At 36.7% G+C, this 14,673-nt stretch overlaps 2 protein-coding genes across 3 annotated transcripts in view; both read right to left on the bottom strand.

Moving 5' to 3' along the window:
- Window positions 1-8,537, bottom strand: part of LOC136033561 (ras-related protein Rab-23-like) — a 130,608-nt gene extending 122,071 nt beyond the window's left edge. Inside the window, exon 1 of the mRNA XM_065714315.1 lies at window positions 8,401-8,537. The gene's annotated coding sequence lies outside the window, so the exon portion shown is untranslated. The remainder of the gene's footprint in view (window positions 1-8,400) is intronic.
- Window positions 1-14,673, bottom strand: part of LOC136033559 (uncharacterized) — a 108,797-nt gene that overhangs the window by 20,457 nt on the left and 73,667 nt on the right. The gene's annotated exons all lie outside the window — the stretch shown is intronic.

The following is a 14,673-nucleotide window of genomic DNA, read 5'->3' as shown; positions in this document are numbered from 1 at the left end:
ATGCATATCTATTTTATTTTTTAAAGTTGGCGTGTTTTTTAGACAGATCAGAATAATTGAGAATAGACTTGGTCAAATGCTCCAGGTAAGCTAGTTGTAAACAATATCGGAGACCACACTGGTCTCAGAATTCACTATGACTCAGCAAGGGTCATTCTATTTTAGTTTTGTATTTTGTTGTAAGGTTTCTTTTATATTTTTATCAGTTTTATTCTGCACTGAGGACGGTCAAGCGGAGATCTTGACCGAAATATTTGCATAATTTTTCAATTTTTCACTGGCTGTTTATTGTCCTCGTTTTCATCCTTTCTTCGCGATTTTATGTTTTACCAAGGCCCAGTGTACGTCCCTGGCATTATCTTCTCACTCTTTGTCGATCATTACAATATTTTGTAATATTTTCTATTTTGACATTGAAGTGCTAATCCAGCATCGATTCATGTCAATGTAATTTTCAGATTTATTTTTAAAATAATTTGAGACAAAAAAGGCCCCAAGGTGCCGCTGAGCACACTTGCGGAAATCCTGACACATTCTGTTTCAATCCATAAAACTGACCCAATTTCCATGGTTGGGAAAAGTATTCTATTATATTCCTTATAATTCACTATATTTTGGTGTAAATGAAGGAGCTTGTTCAATAATGATTATAGATTTTATACAATTAATCACGTAATAATTTCTCACATACTGACACACAAAATAAAGTGAAAGAGGAAAATTTTAAAGGCGGAAGTATCAGCAAGTCGATTAATGTAGTCACTTAACAATTATGCAGAGTGAAAAGCATTCATTCAACTAAAAACCAATAGTTATATATGGCTAAATACAAAAAGAGCTAAGAGCTCATATGGCACTTGTGGCGAGGACGGAAGAGCCAAGAGCTCATATGGCATGAGCTGTAGCAAAATTCTATGAATCAATGGATTGATTTAAAAGGAAAATCAGAGGCTTAATGCCGATTGGGATTTAAAATAAGAGCTCTGAGACACGAGGCCTTTCTAAATATCAAAATTCATTAAAATCAGATCACCCACTCGTAAGTTAAAAGTATCTCACTTTTTCCAGTTTTTCCTCTCCCTTCAGCCCCCCAGATGGTCGAATCGGGGAAAGCGACTTTATCAAGTCAATTTGTGCAGGTCCCTGACACACCTACCAATTTTCATCGTCCTAACACGTCAAGAAGCGCCAAACTCGCCAAAGCACTGGACCCCCTCCCTTAACTCCCCCAAAGAGAGCAGATCCAGTCCGGTTATGTCAATCATGTATCTACGATATTTGCTTATTCTACCCACCAATTTCATCCTGATCTCACCACTCTCAGCGTTTTTCAAGATTTCCGGTTTCCCCTCCAACTCCCCCTAATGTCAGCAGACCTGGTCAGAATTTAAAATATAAGCTTTGTGAAATGAATTCCTTTTAAATATCAAATTTCATTAAGATCCGGTCACCCGTTCTTAAGTTAAAAATACCTCAATTTTACAAATTTTTCTGAATTAACGCCCCCCCCCACTCCCCCGAAGAGAGCGGATACATTCTAATTATGTCAATCACGTATCTAGAACTTGTGCCTATTCTTCCCATCAAGTTTTACCCCGATATGTCCACTCTAAGCGTTTTCCAAGATTTCCGGTTTCCAAGATTTCTGTATCCCCCTCCAACCCCTATGTCCCCGGATCCAATTTGAATTTTATCTATCAAGTTTTATTAAGATCCGATCACCCATTAAACATAAAGATACCTCAATTTTCACGCTTTCCAAGGCTTCCGGTTCCCCCTCCAACTCCTTCCAATGTCACCAGATCTGGTAGGGATTTAGAATAAGAGCTCTGAAGCACAAGATCCTTCTAAATACCAAATTTCCTTAAGATCTGATCACCTGTTCGTAAGTTACAAATACCTTCCGATTACCCCCCCCCAGCTCCCCCAAAGAGAGCGGATCCGGTCCGGTTATGTCAGCCTCGTATCTTGACTTGTGCTAATTCTTCCCACCAAGTTTCATCATGATCTTTCCACTCTAAGCCTTTTCCAAGATTTCCGATTCCCCCACCCTAACTTCCCCCAATGATACTGGATCCGGTCGGGATTTAAAATAGGAGATCTGAGTTACGAGGTCCTTCTAAATATGAAATTTCATTAAGATCTGATCACTCCTTCGTAAGTTAAAAATACCTCATTTTTTCTAATTTTTCAGAATTAAACCTCCCCCCCCCCATCTCCCCCAAAGCGAGAGAATCCGTTCCGGCTATGTCAATCATGTATCTAGGACCTGTACTTATTTTTCCCACCAAGTTTCATCCCGATCCCTCCACTCTAAGAGTTTTCCAAGATTTTAGGTTTCCCCCCCAAATCTCCCCAATGTCACCGGATCCGATCGGAATTTAAAATAACAGCTCTGAGACACGATATCCTTCTAAATATCAAATTTTATTAAGATCCGACAACGTTCGTAAGTTAAAAATACCTCATTTTTTCTAATTTTTCCGAATCAACCGTCCCCCACTCCCCCCAGATGGTCGAATCGGGAAAACAACTATATCTATTTTAATCTAGTCTGGTCCCTGATACGCCTGCCAAATTTCATCGTGCTAACTTATCTGGAAGTGCCTAAACTAGTAAAACCGGGACAGACAGACAGACCGACCGACAGAATTTGCGATCACTATATGTCACTTGGTTAATACCAAGTGCCATAAAAACGACTATAAACAACTAAAGCGAGCACCACTATAAAAGCCGCAAGTGAAGCAGCTTAAAACACGTGTAGTAGGCTACTATGAGTTTCTGAAACTCCTAATAAGTCCAGTTTCTTTACATTCCTCTTATTTTCATATGATCCATCACTCAAAGTATTCCTGTATAAGCCCCTCCACAAGGGACGTAACTTACTATAGGGTAGGGAGTTACTACCTCTAGACCCTGGTTTGTCCCCAACCCCACAGCTGAAAATTAGCGTCTTCAAAAATCTTATTAAAACAAAGATAGACCTACATTATTCAAGCATCAACAGAAATAGTTCAGATTTTTTTAGTATATATTTGTTTTTGTACTACTATGTGGCTAATTTTTTACAGTCTTTCTCACATGACTTGAGAAAACTGACTCCAACTTTACCCACCCCCCAGGATTTTGACAAAATTACGCCATTGTTCTCCTCCTCTCAAGAAAGAATCTACACCCTCCTAAGATATGCAATGTGCCTATCCTCTCCCTTATTGAAATATTCTTTGAAGACAAATCCTTGAAAAAAGGGCCTCGACTTTTCCCAAATTTAAATAATCTTCGATGGTAATTTATTTGAGGGTGTAGGAGGGGGGTATTTTATTCTACCATATATATTAAAAAAGAAACAAAGGTTAAACTACATGTTCTGATTTGGTAGAGTTTTCCAAAGGTTTGTGTCAGAGCCGTCCCAAGGGTTAGTGACACCCGGAGAAAACTAATTACAGCCCTTAAGTCTCAAAGCTATCCAGCTAACACTAGTTTGAAATCTAATTCTCAACTGATTTTAGTTGTTTTTTCTCTTTAATTTAGCAATGACAGTAAAAATAAAATCTGATTGTTCGAAATTGGTTAGTGGAAATTCACACAACCATATATATTTTAAAATTAAGGAAAAACCAGGAACTCAAATTTTTAACAAAATTGACTTCCATACGCAGTGATTCAGTTGATGGTAGTAGCAGGAGCGGAGCTTGAAAAGAAGAAACGTGAGTAAGAGTCTGGAAATAAAAAAACTAGAAACATATAGCATCGAACAACCTAAGAAATATAACTTTCCTTTGATGTTCTAGTAGTCTTAGGAATCAACGGATAGCTAGTGTTTTACATTTTCCACATTTAAATGTGGTAACACTACCAAAAATGCGGCATTGCCCTAAAAATGTCATAGTTTCTAAACAACCAAAACAAATACCTGGGAAACGCTTTAATTTGGTTGTCCTCGGTACTTCAATTTAAAACTGTAAGATCCTATCTCCACAGATCCAACGCTGAGGATAGAGCAGATGTAAAAAAAGAGAAACACTTATACATCTCTTTCTAAGTTTCAATGACCTATACATTGGGAATACATCTTCCCAATGACCTCTTTTCCCTTACCCCAGCTTTATTGGTTCATTGCTCAATTAAATATTAATAGGGTTGCTCAATCTCCCCTGCTAAATATTTTCACATCAATAAGGAGTTACAACAAAGGCCGCATCCGTTATTTTTGTTCGGGGAGGAGGAGGGGGGTTTGAAAAAAACTTTACAAAACACATCAAATTTGTTTATTTCTATTTTCATGCTTTCTTATGAGTCGGACAAATATTTTGAGGGGAGGGATTCAAACCCAGTTGCCCCCCTTGTATACGTCCTAGGTGACAACCCTCAGTTGGGAATTGATTCTAGATTCTCAAGTTCAAAGAGTTAATATGCCTAGCAGGTTTAATTTAGTTGCCATTTGCCGTCAGCTGGGCCCTCCTTTGCCAACTTGAATTAATCAAATGGTTTATAAGTTTAAACATATTTTGTAAGCCTCAAATCAAGAGTTAAGTCAACGTTTCAAAATTTGTTTGAAGGCCCCGAGGTTCAGGCTGATAAAATTACGGATACCAAAATCTGTAAAATTGCAGATTTAGCTAGCAAACAAATACAAAGTAGAAACAATAGGGAAAATCTTTTCAAGACAGTGGAAATCAGTTCTGTGAATATTTCGGCCCGATGTCCAAGGGCCGTCTTATCTTCTGGTAAAGATAAGACCCCAGTTACTCGCCAAAGAGGGGTCTATCAAATACCCTGTGATGGTGGAAATTATTATGTCGGCAGGACCCATCAGAATCTAGAAAAACGGTTACAACAGCATAAAAAAGACATAGACAAGGCATTAATTTCAAATAGTTCCAACAATTCCTTTGATTCTGCTTTAGGTTGGCATATATTTAATAATCCGTCCCACACGATACTTTTTGAAAAATCTTCACTCATCAGCAATAATTTGGGGATAGAACAGGTGGTTCGAGAATCAATCGAAATCAATCTCAAAATAAATAATAATATTTCTTTGAACAGGGACTTAGGGGAATACTCACTAAATTCTTTATACTCAAATTTAATTAAAAACGATCTAACAAAATATTTTACTAAACCGATTTATAAGAGTACTGAACCAGCTACGAAAAGGCCTTTGAGACAGGCTGCTAAAAAAGCAAGGTTGGCTCTGAGAAATTGCATTTAATCACTTTGTTCTCTTTAGTTTGAATGAGTTTATATTCTCACTTCATTCTTTTTATCAGTCCTGGTTGAACTTCGTTGAAGTAAGGATGCTAGGGCTGTTTTTAAAAAAGTTTTAAAATAACATTATTTAGTTTTAATTCTCACAATTTAATGTAAGTTTATTTATATATACATATTTTCTCTCTTGTTCTCGTATTGTGCTGAAGACGGCCCTTGGACATAGGGCCGACATATTCATAGAACTGATTTCCACTGTCTTGAAAAGATTTTCCCTATTGTTTCTACTTTCTATTAGTTTGTTAAGGAAACGCAGTGTGGTCTTCGTCGCTATTTTAGACTTAGCTAGAAACCTCAATAGAAATTCTGTGTTGAAGCTGATGAGCTAAACTAGAGAGTTTTACCCTTTAATGTTTTTTGGTTGGTTTTAAGCTTCTTTTCGCTCCAAACCCGTCGTCACTAAGTCGCCAGAAAGAAGTTCCTTGGTGCTCTCCGATGTTTTCAGACTATGTAGTATGGTACTAATAATACGCTCCCCGAAAAGTATGTACACCGAGGGGGGGGGTCCCTGAAATCTCGATTCTTTTGAATTATTTAGTAACTCTTAGGCGGTCAACGAAAAATTACTTGGGTAAATGATCCATAGTGCATATTTTCACCCACCCCCCGAAAATATCCTACGTTTTACCAGCTCCCGGCATCAAAGAATCGTTTTTCACACATATAGGATTCTTCGATCCTTCGGCAAAAGGATTCTCTGCAAGCATTCGGGAAAGGTTAATTAACTAAGGGTTGGTATAAATCAGTAGGTTAATTTTTCATGACTTATTTCCAAGTCATTTACTGGAAAAAAAAATTAAGCGCCATATTCTCAGATGGCTCATAGCAATCCCAAACCCCGAAAAGCTGACTGAAATCCGAGATTCTTAGGTTCATAGTTGGAAATTCTAACTCGACGGGAATAGCTCGATGTCCAAGAAGAAAGAAATCATTGCTGTTAAAATGAATATAGTGAGCTTAAGAAAAAATCAAATTTTAATTATGCCTATTAGGCATAATATAGTTCAAAACAACACTTTAGTTTCGAGAGCATACGATGTCTTACTGACTTCACTTTTCAAACTAATTCTTTAGCTGAAAGTAATGACAATATACAAATTATCATAAAATGCTACTTAACAATTTATTAGGTTAATAGCTTATTAGTGTGGCAAACTTTTTTTGGGTGAAAGTTAAACTTTTTAAAGTAAATTAACTAATAAAAGTGACGAGTAAGTGCAATAATATTCCTTTATTTTTATTCGGGCTAATGTACGCATGGTTTCAAAATTGTTGGAAAAAAATACGCAAACTTCGTGCACTTATCCTTGTATGAAAATTTTGTAAAACAGGGTTGTGAAAGTCCAAACCACTGTTATCATTCTAAAATTTACTTAAATTTGACCCAAGTCACTAAACATGGATTTTAGTGAATTAAATATGTTTAGATTCATTTTAAACTCAAGCTCATGATATTCAAATTTCATGCACAGACGAAGCAACCCGAAAAGTACCATCTACGGAAAAAAAATGTTTGAACAGTATGCCATGGAATCTAAAAGTGTTAATTATTCAAGCATTGTCACTCAAATAAGTTTAAATTATGGACTTCAACCCCTTCTGGAAAAGTGACAACTTTGCATCCTGTTGGCCATTTCACAAGATCTCAAATGTCGGAAACATTGCGATATTTCATAGGCCTAAGGCCATGTCTTATTTAGAAACCTGTCCTTGGCATTCAAAAGCCGCTGTTTTGCGAAAACACTAGTTTTGAGGGTAAAAAAATTACCTTGAAACTGTTAGATACACCAAGTTATTAGCTACTGTGCTTTGACATTACAGGTTATATGGAAGATAGCAGTCAGGGCCGTATCCAGGATTTTTTTTCGGGGAGGGGTATGGTTACAAAGTTTTTTTTTCAGGAAGGCGGAGTTACAAAACTTTAAAAACGCGTCTCTTATGGGCTCCCATGGCCCCAAGCGCAGACATTTTAGGGTGCAAAATTAAATAAATAATCTAACAGTTATAATCGTTTTATAATTTTTGAAATTTTATTTGTATTATTTTTTTGAAATTTTATATTTATAAATTTTATTTGTATATTAGGACGCAGTTTGACTTCTCGCTTTCTCGGAAAGGGTTTAGGTTAGGAAAATGAAACTTTCAGGGATGGGTCTACAGGCTAAAGTATGTCCCATACAGGTATTTTGAAGCAACTACCTCCACTCCTTCTCCCTCTAGAGGGCCCTGACCTTTGATGACCTTTAAGAATATGTGTGTTATAAAAGTGAAACCTTGCAAAATAGATCTTCTGCTTAATTGAAGTACAACAAAATTGTTTTCAGCTTCATAACTTTGCTCAATTCCATTTTATAAGGTTTTAAAGATATGCAAATACATTTCCTAAATTTTGAAAAAAAAATATTGATATGGCTCAAAATTCTACTCAAATAACAGGAATTGCATTTTCAGAACTAAAGGCGGAGAAAAAGCAACTAGTAACTGAAAGTTAAGGTAAAATGTTGTTTTGTCAAAATTTCAATAGGTATAGACCTGTCATGTAGACAAATTTCAGGGCCCTCTAGAGGGAGAAGGAGTGGAGGTGGGTACTTTAAAATAGCTTCCCGGGACATACTTTAGCCTGTAGACCCATCCCTGAAAGTTTAATTTTCCTAACCTAAACCCTTTCCGAGATAGCAAGAAGTCAATTAACTAGAATTTTACCAATTTTAGCACTGAAAAATGTAGTATTATTTTGTCGAAAACGTAGTATTATTTTGTCGGAAACGACGGATAACCCGTACTTTAATTGAAAATTCGTCATTTTTAACAGCTTAAAAAGTGTTTAAATTTGAATTTGTGGTAGAAGCGATTATTATATTCGTAAAGAACATAAAAAAAGGCATCAAGTGGTATATTCGCTTTATTGGTAAGTCAGTTATATGAACTGTCATAATTTTTTGAAAATTCGGCATTTTTAAGAGCTAAAAAAGTGCTTTAATCTGAATTTGCGGTAGAAGCGATTATTATATTAGTAAATAGCATAAAAAAGGCATCGAGTGGTATATTCACTTTATACGAAAGCCAGTTATATGGTTTGCTATAAATTAACCCGACAAATTAAGCAATTTAATGTGAGTGTGCTACCTGCTTTGGAATGAATTATCACTCTTAGAGTGCCTTCAATTTTACTCCTTATTGATATGTATATTGTCTGCACAGAGAAGTCCAGCAAGAATCAGATCTAAAATTTAACTAAATGATATAACTCAAAAGATACAGGTGCAAAGATGCTACCCGGGCAAAGACCACCCTTGGGGCAGCTCACATTTAAGAGACTATCTAACGATTTAGGCGGTGTTCTTCACCAAGAAACGACTGATTGCTACAAATGTCCAGATAATGTAGTTATTAAGGGTTCATTTACATCTTGGTAAAATAGCTTCAAAACGAGTGTTTATCTCGTATTACTTAGGTATAAGGTACCCAGGTAGTGGCCATCATAAAGGGTAGCTAGAAATGCATTAACAATTTTCTATTATGCTGGTCAAAACACGCCTCTGAACTGAGCTGAGGTAAGTTGGGCTGTAATTAACAAGGAAGGCCTAAATAAAGGCCCTGGAGCAGTGGGTCCCCACCACTTTTGGGCCATATTTTATTTGATCCTAGTGAAAAATTTTGTTATACAGTTTATAACGTCATTGCAATACAATCATTTTTTTTCTCTTTAAATGGATTTGAATGTGACGTCATTCACACAATAAATATTTTTTGGTACTTCCGTATTACCCAGAACACAATCGAGAAAATTGCTCTGTTGAATCTGAGGTAACCGGTTTATAGCTGTCTGTATTCAGAGACAATTAGCTTAGGCTCAAGGGAAAAACTACGTTGTATGCATATTTTAATTAAATATTTAATATATAAAGTTGGTATTTGGGTTAGGCTAGATTAGGTATTTACTCCAAAGCACGATCCCGTGCGAAGCTTTGGTTTTCTATTTGGAAAGATCATAATCTTCCTAGGTCAGGTGTTTTGAATGATATTTGGCTCTATGCAAAAAAGATTTTTGCAAGTGAGCTAGCTCGTCACCGCGCATACATTGTTGATTCATATTTGCTTAGAGTTTCTGCTTTGCCCAATTCCATTCGAAAATACCCTGCTCCCCCAAATACCACATCCTCAAATACTCCCAAAGCTTCTGATATTACCGTATCTGAGTGGAAAACGCATTTTTCGAGTGAATTTGTCGCACCAGATCCAACTTTAGAGTCTAAATACGGAGCTGAACTTATCGAATTTTTATCTGTTTACCCGGAGTCTAAGTATGTTGTTACAATGCAAACCATAATAACAACAGTCTCAAGGCTCAAACGGAAAGTTACGTTTGGTATAGATAATATAATATTATAGATAATATTTTTGTATTGGTGATCTCACACCTATCCCCAAGAAAGGCAAATCTAACATTCAGTGTTTGACCTTTAGACCTATAACTATCTCGACTACATTCTGTAAACTGTTTGAGCTGCTTTTTGTTGCTGAAATTAGGGAGAAATGTAGCGTTCCCCCATACCAGTTTGGTTTTCAGAATAAAATAGGGTGCGTTGATGCCCTTAGTGCTGTAGCTAATGTCCAAATGGAGGCTGAACTGGCCCAAGAGGGTCTCGTTCTAGCAGCAAACGATGTTAAGCGTGTATTTGACTCATTGGTACACTTCATACGGCAAAAAGAGGTGTTCACCCCTCTATTATTCTTACCTTGAGAAATTCATATTCGCGGCTTCAAGTATGCATTAAAATCACAAATCAATTTAACTTGCCGGTTTCTAATTCATCTAATACATGCTCCACGAGATACGCCCTAGTAATCCACCGAATGATCTGAATAGCTCAGGGCTTCCACTCTCGAATCTCAAAATTCACGGACAAGTTTTAAAAATTCGGGGAGTTTTCGGGGAAAAGTCTTCAAGATTCGGGGAATTTTCGGGGATTCGGGGAACGCCATTTTTTTGGGGGATTTCCTAGATTTTAGGGGAAATCCCCGAAAATTCGGGGAAAGTGGAAGCACTGGAATAGCTTTGTCTCTGTCGCGTCAAGGTGCTATCACTTCGCCCACTCTTTTTATCAACGCTGTTCGAGATGCTCAATCAAATTGTATATCCCCATGCATTGAGGCAGCAACAAACGTGACACTTGTCTGTTATGCGGATGATGCCCTTAATCTTAGCAGGTCATTACAGCGTATTGAAGAAAACTTCAGCCTACTCGAGAGTGAATATTCTAAATTAGGACTGGAATTTAACTCTGAGAATCTGAGATTCTTTTATTTAACGGGGGTAATTTGGGTCCCACACTGCCAGTCCAACTGGTACTTTCTTTAGGAAAGCCAGTTGAAAATCTTGTTTATCTTGGTCTACCAATGGGCCCATACCTGAAGCAAACTTGTTTGATACTGATTTCCCACCTTGAAAAAAATGTGGTGCGTCCAAAATAAATAAACGTTTCAACCGAATGATCCTCACTAAACAGTATAATTCAACAACACTACCACATTTTGGACGAAAAAATGGACGAACCGTCACGTAGATTTGCTGAATGCTGCACCAGAATTATCGATTTTTCACTTACTTGCCTTATATCAAGTGCCTAGCCTCGCTAGGTGTGAAAAATTATTATGTTTAATCCATATGCTAGACTATTCAGAAGACAATGGATAAAGGGTTGATTAAGTTGTATTTATGTAATGTGCAGAAAAGAGCGTGAGTGAGATTGAAGAGCCGTGTTGGTACCGGCCGGCCTATAGGCTTTAAACTGCTGGGGATAGGCAATTGAAGTACCCGCACTTCCCACAACACTTCATTACAATTATGCAATTTCATAAGGAGAATCCTTTGGTAGCTGATTGGAGGATATTTTATTTTTAATAAAAAGTGTTTTAAAGCGTTTGAAGTTGTCAAGAATACTGCGTGTTCTTTTTTTCTTTTTTTTCTGTGTCCTTTTTGTTTTTCTTTTCATTTTTTATACTCCTCTTTAGTGCATTTGTGTTATATGCAGAGGGTAACAATAAATTATTATTATTGTCATTATTATTTTCTATACACAGCACCATTTTGGAAGATTTTCTCATAGACAAACTTAAACTCTGTTCTGTATATTCCAAATTTGCAAAATGTTTACTTTATTTACCCATGTGGACCCGAAATTCAGCATTAATCTGCAATTGTAAATAACCGACCCAGCAATAGCTCTACCGAAACGTATTTCGAAACAACATCCCAACATCAGTTTTCATCTATGGTATCCCCTTCTTATAGAGTGATATTTAGAGTTGTATGTATGTAAAAGTTGTTCAGTGTTTTATGGATGTTCTTTTTTAATTGTTCTGATAGTTGTGCTGTCTCTTTTTTTCTTTCTCTTATTCATTTTTTTGTCAATATTTGTCAATATTTTTGTTTTGCGTACTACATTTTCATCATATTTTGGTATAATTCATTATGATTAACCTAACTTAACTTCTTGATTTTGTTCTGGATAATACGGAAGTACCTATTTTTTCAACATTAAGGCTCTAAACTAAAGTTTATTCAGCCGAAGAGTGCACATCCTCCCCATGATTTACCAAAATAGTTCCATACCCCACTGGTAGGGCCAGCACCCCACGTTGGAAATAACGGACCTAGACGTTTAATCATTTTGATCAAAATCTTCCTTTAATTGATTGACTCAAGCATGATTGGCCACCTAGGACCCTTTATAGCCATTGCGTCAAGCGTTGACTGCGATTAATAGATAGATGGAACGACTCAAGCGGTTAACGAGGCTGCTTGCCGGTCTACGTCGAACATTTTAAAACCTTTGGTCAGCGCCAGTCACTCATTGGTAACTATGAAGGATACATCTCTCCCTCCAAACTTGGAAAGTTATATTCATACTCTGAACATCAGTTTATTTATTTACAGACTATACCGAGATTACTCTGAACAATTTTGGAGGCTGAAAAATAAAGACTACTATAACCGACAAAAAAAGAATGTTGTACTCGCCTGGACTGCGGCATTACAGCCATAGAGCTTCCACGCCAGAATATATTGTTTCCAAATTCAAAAAATGAAAATGAATGCGTTAGGAACAAATTTTGGCCACGAGCAAACGGTGAGATACAATAAGAAAAGTCTGGAGCATCAGGACGACATTCCGGAAACCTCACTGTGAAGTTATATCAACCTCACATTTATAATGAATCAGGTTGAAGCTGCTGAAAAGGACACTACTAAGACAAGAATTTAATCGACTTTTCTTAAAAACTCAGTTATCCAGCCTATTTGAGGCAAGGGGAGGTCGTTTGATCGAGATAACTCAATAACCGGAAACTATTCGCTATTGAGAGGTTTGTAACTCAACATGGATGGGTGTGACGGAATAGGATCAGGGAGGTGCCTCCTTTTGTCTCCTTATGTGTACAATTCCAATGTGTTGTTTTACACTAAAAAGTCAAGATTTCCCAATACTAACGGTATACCGTTCCTTTCAAGGCCGTATCCGGGGGGTTAGGGGGTTTTATCACCTCCTCGAAATGTTTTTCCGGCTCGTATGAACGTAACGAAAATAAATAAAAATAGATTTTTGATGCATTTTTTTTGTACCCCCTCCCCCCGAAAGAATTCTTTTGTAAAATATTCCACGAAAAAAATCCTAGATACTGCTTCCCCTTACCTGCTGGTTCCCTTGCCTGCCTTTTAACAATAATTCCCTTGATCGCGACACTGTTCAAGTACGACCTAGCTGGGAAAATGGGTCAAATAGTCAACTCACTTCTGTACTTCTATATATACTATAGTAAGATTTTGCTGTGAAAAAGTTCCTCCAATTGAATATGGTTTCATAAGAGATTGGTTTTTGTACTAATTAATAAAACACAGCAGTTTGCTTCATTAAGAGAAACCCAGAAATTCAAAAAAGTTTGAATTTTTAAGGAGCTTGTACTCTGCTTCATGACCAAGGCCCTCCTCTCCTATGTTTTGTCCTAAAAAAATCCTAAGCTATTTGTTTCAAATAAAAAAATGATTAATATTATAGTTTATTTCGCCTTTTGAACTAAATTCTTTTTCAACAAAATTCAAATTCCTTATCATTCAAGAAATTTCTATTTATTGCTGTTTCAAAGTCACTGCCGGCTTAACTGCTAATCTCCCCCCTCCCAACAATCTAGAAGTGGTGCGTCTCCAAAGTAATATAGCGGGGTTCACAATGTATTTACTAATTTCTAGGAGGAAAATATTTGTCGCTTCCAAGTTTTTTCAATCAAAATACAAAAAGCTTTTTTAGAAAAATATCCCCCTCTCTTCAAAAATATAAGATTTTTTTTTCAAAAATCTAACATGACAAGAGATCTGGGAGAGCATTCTAAGTTTTTTCTGTAAATCGGTGTCTCCATAATACACTTAAACCTCCCCCTTCATCGGCCATTGGACCTTACACACATTGTAAAAGAATTAAAACATGAGTTTTTTGGACATTTTCAAAAATTGCGCTAACACCAGCAACATTTTTATTTTATATGACAAGTTTTTCCTATGCAAAAAGATCATATTGGAGTCTTTGATAGTGAATGATGTGAATTTTTGATCGGCAATGATTCAACCACATTCTTTTGGGTTGGTTACGACGTCAAATCGACTCCTTTTGTGCACACTCTCGCATATTTTACTGAAGGCTGAACTTAAAATGACCTTAAAGATTCCTTTTTCAACCTTCATTTTTGCTTCTGAACGTTTCTTTAAAAAAATTTCAATAAACGTTTTAATGCATGACTTTTGATCAAATTGGAGGGCTCCATAAACCCTGTGGCCCAGAAACCCCTTACTACCATCCATCACAGAAGAATATGGTGAAAAACAATATTCTGTTTCGGATCAAGGTTGGTAAGTTTTTGTTTTGAAGGTGTCCAGTGCATACCCATATCCTTTACCAAAGAAATATCATATGAACTCAAAGAGGCCTTTGTCACCGGTCTGTTTATGCACGGAAAAACAAAATCCTTTACCGAGTCTTGAAGTTCCAAAGGTATTTCACCATCAATTTCAAAAAACTATCCTTGTGGTCCATTGTCCTCAACGGTGGCAATGTTGGGGAAATTTGGAGCACAAAGATTGTCAAGCCACTTGTAATTATCACACGGTAAAAAGTAGTGAGATATTACCGACAGAAAAGGGAATTCATATCCAGAAAAACTGCATCCGACTTTTCACCGGAGTGTTGTCCAGTCGAATCAGTTCCCAAGATACGAACCCCGTGGAAGACATATCCTCCCTTTATTGAGTTCTCTACAAACAGATGCTGATCCATGTCAGTGATCAGACCTATTTCTTCTTTACTTATTTTTTAAATTAAATCCATCACCGGATGAGGAGTTGAAAAA

This window comes from Artemia franciscana, chromosome 12 (genome assembly GCF_032884065.1).
Source record: "Artemia franciscana chromosome 12, ASM3288406v1, whole genome shotgun sequence".
In the NCBI taxonomy this organism is placed as follows: Eukaryota; Metazoa; Arthropoda; class Branchiopoda; order Anostraca; family Artemiidae; genus Artemia; species Artemia franciscana.
The sequence above is the reverse complement of the archived record's forward strand: the minus strand, read 5'-3'. Positions and strand labels throughout refer to the sequence as shown.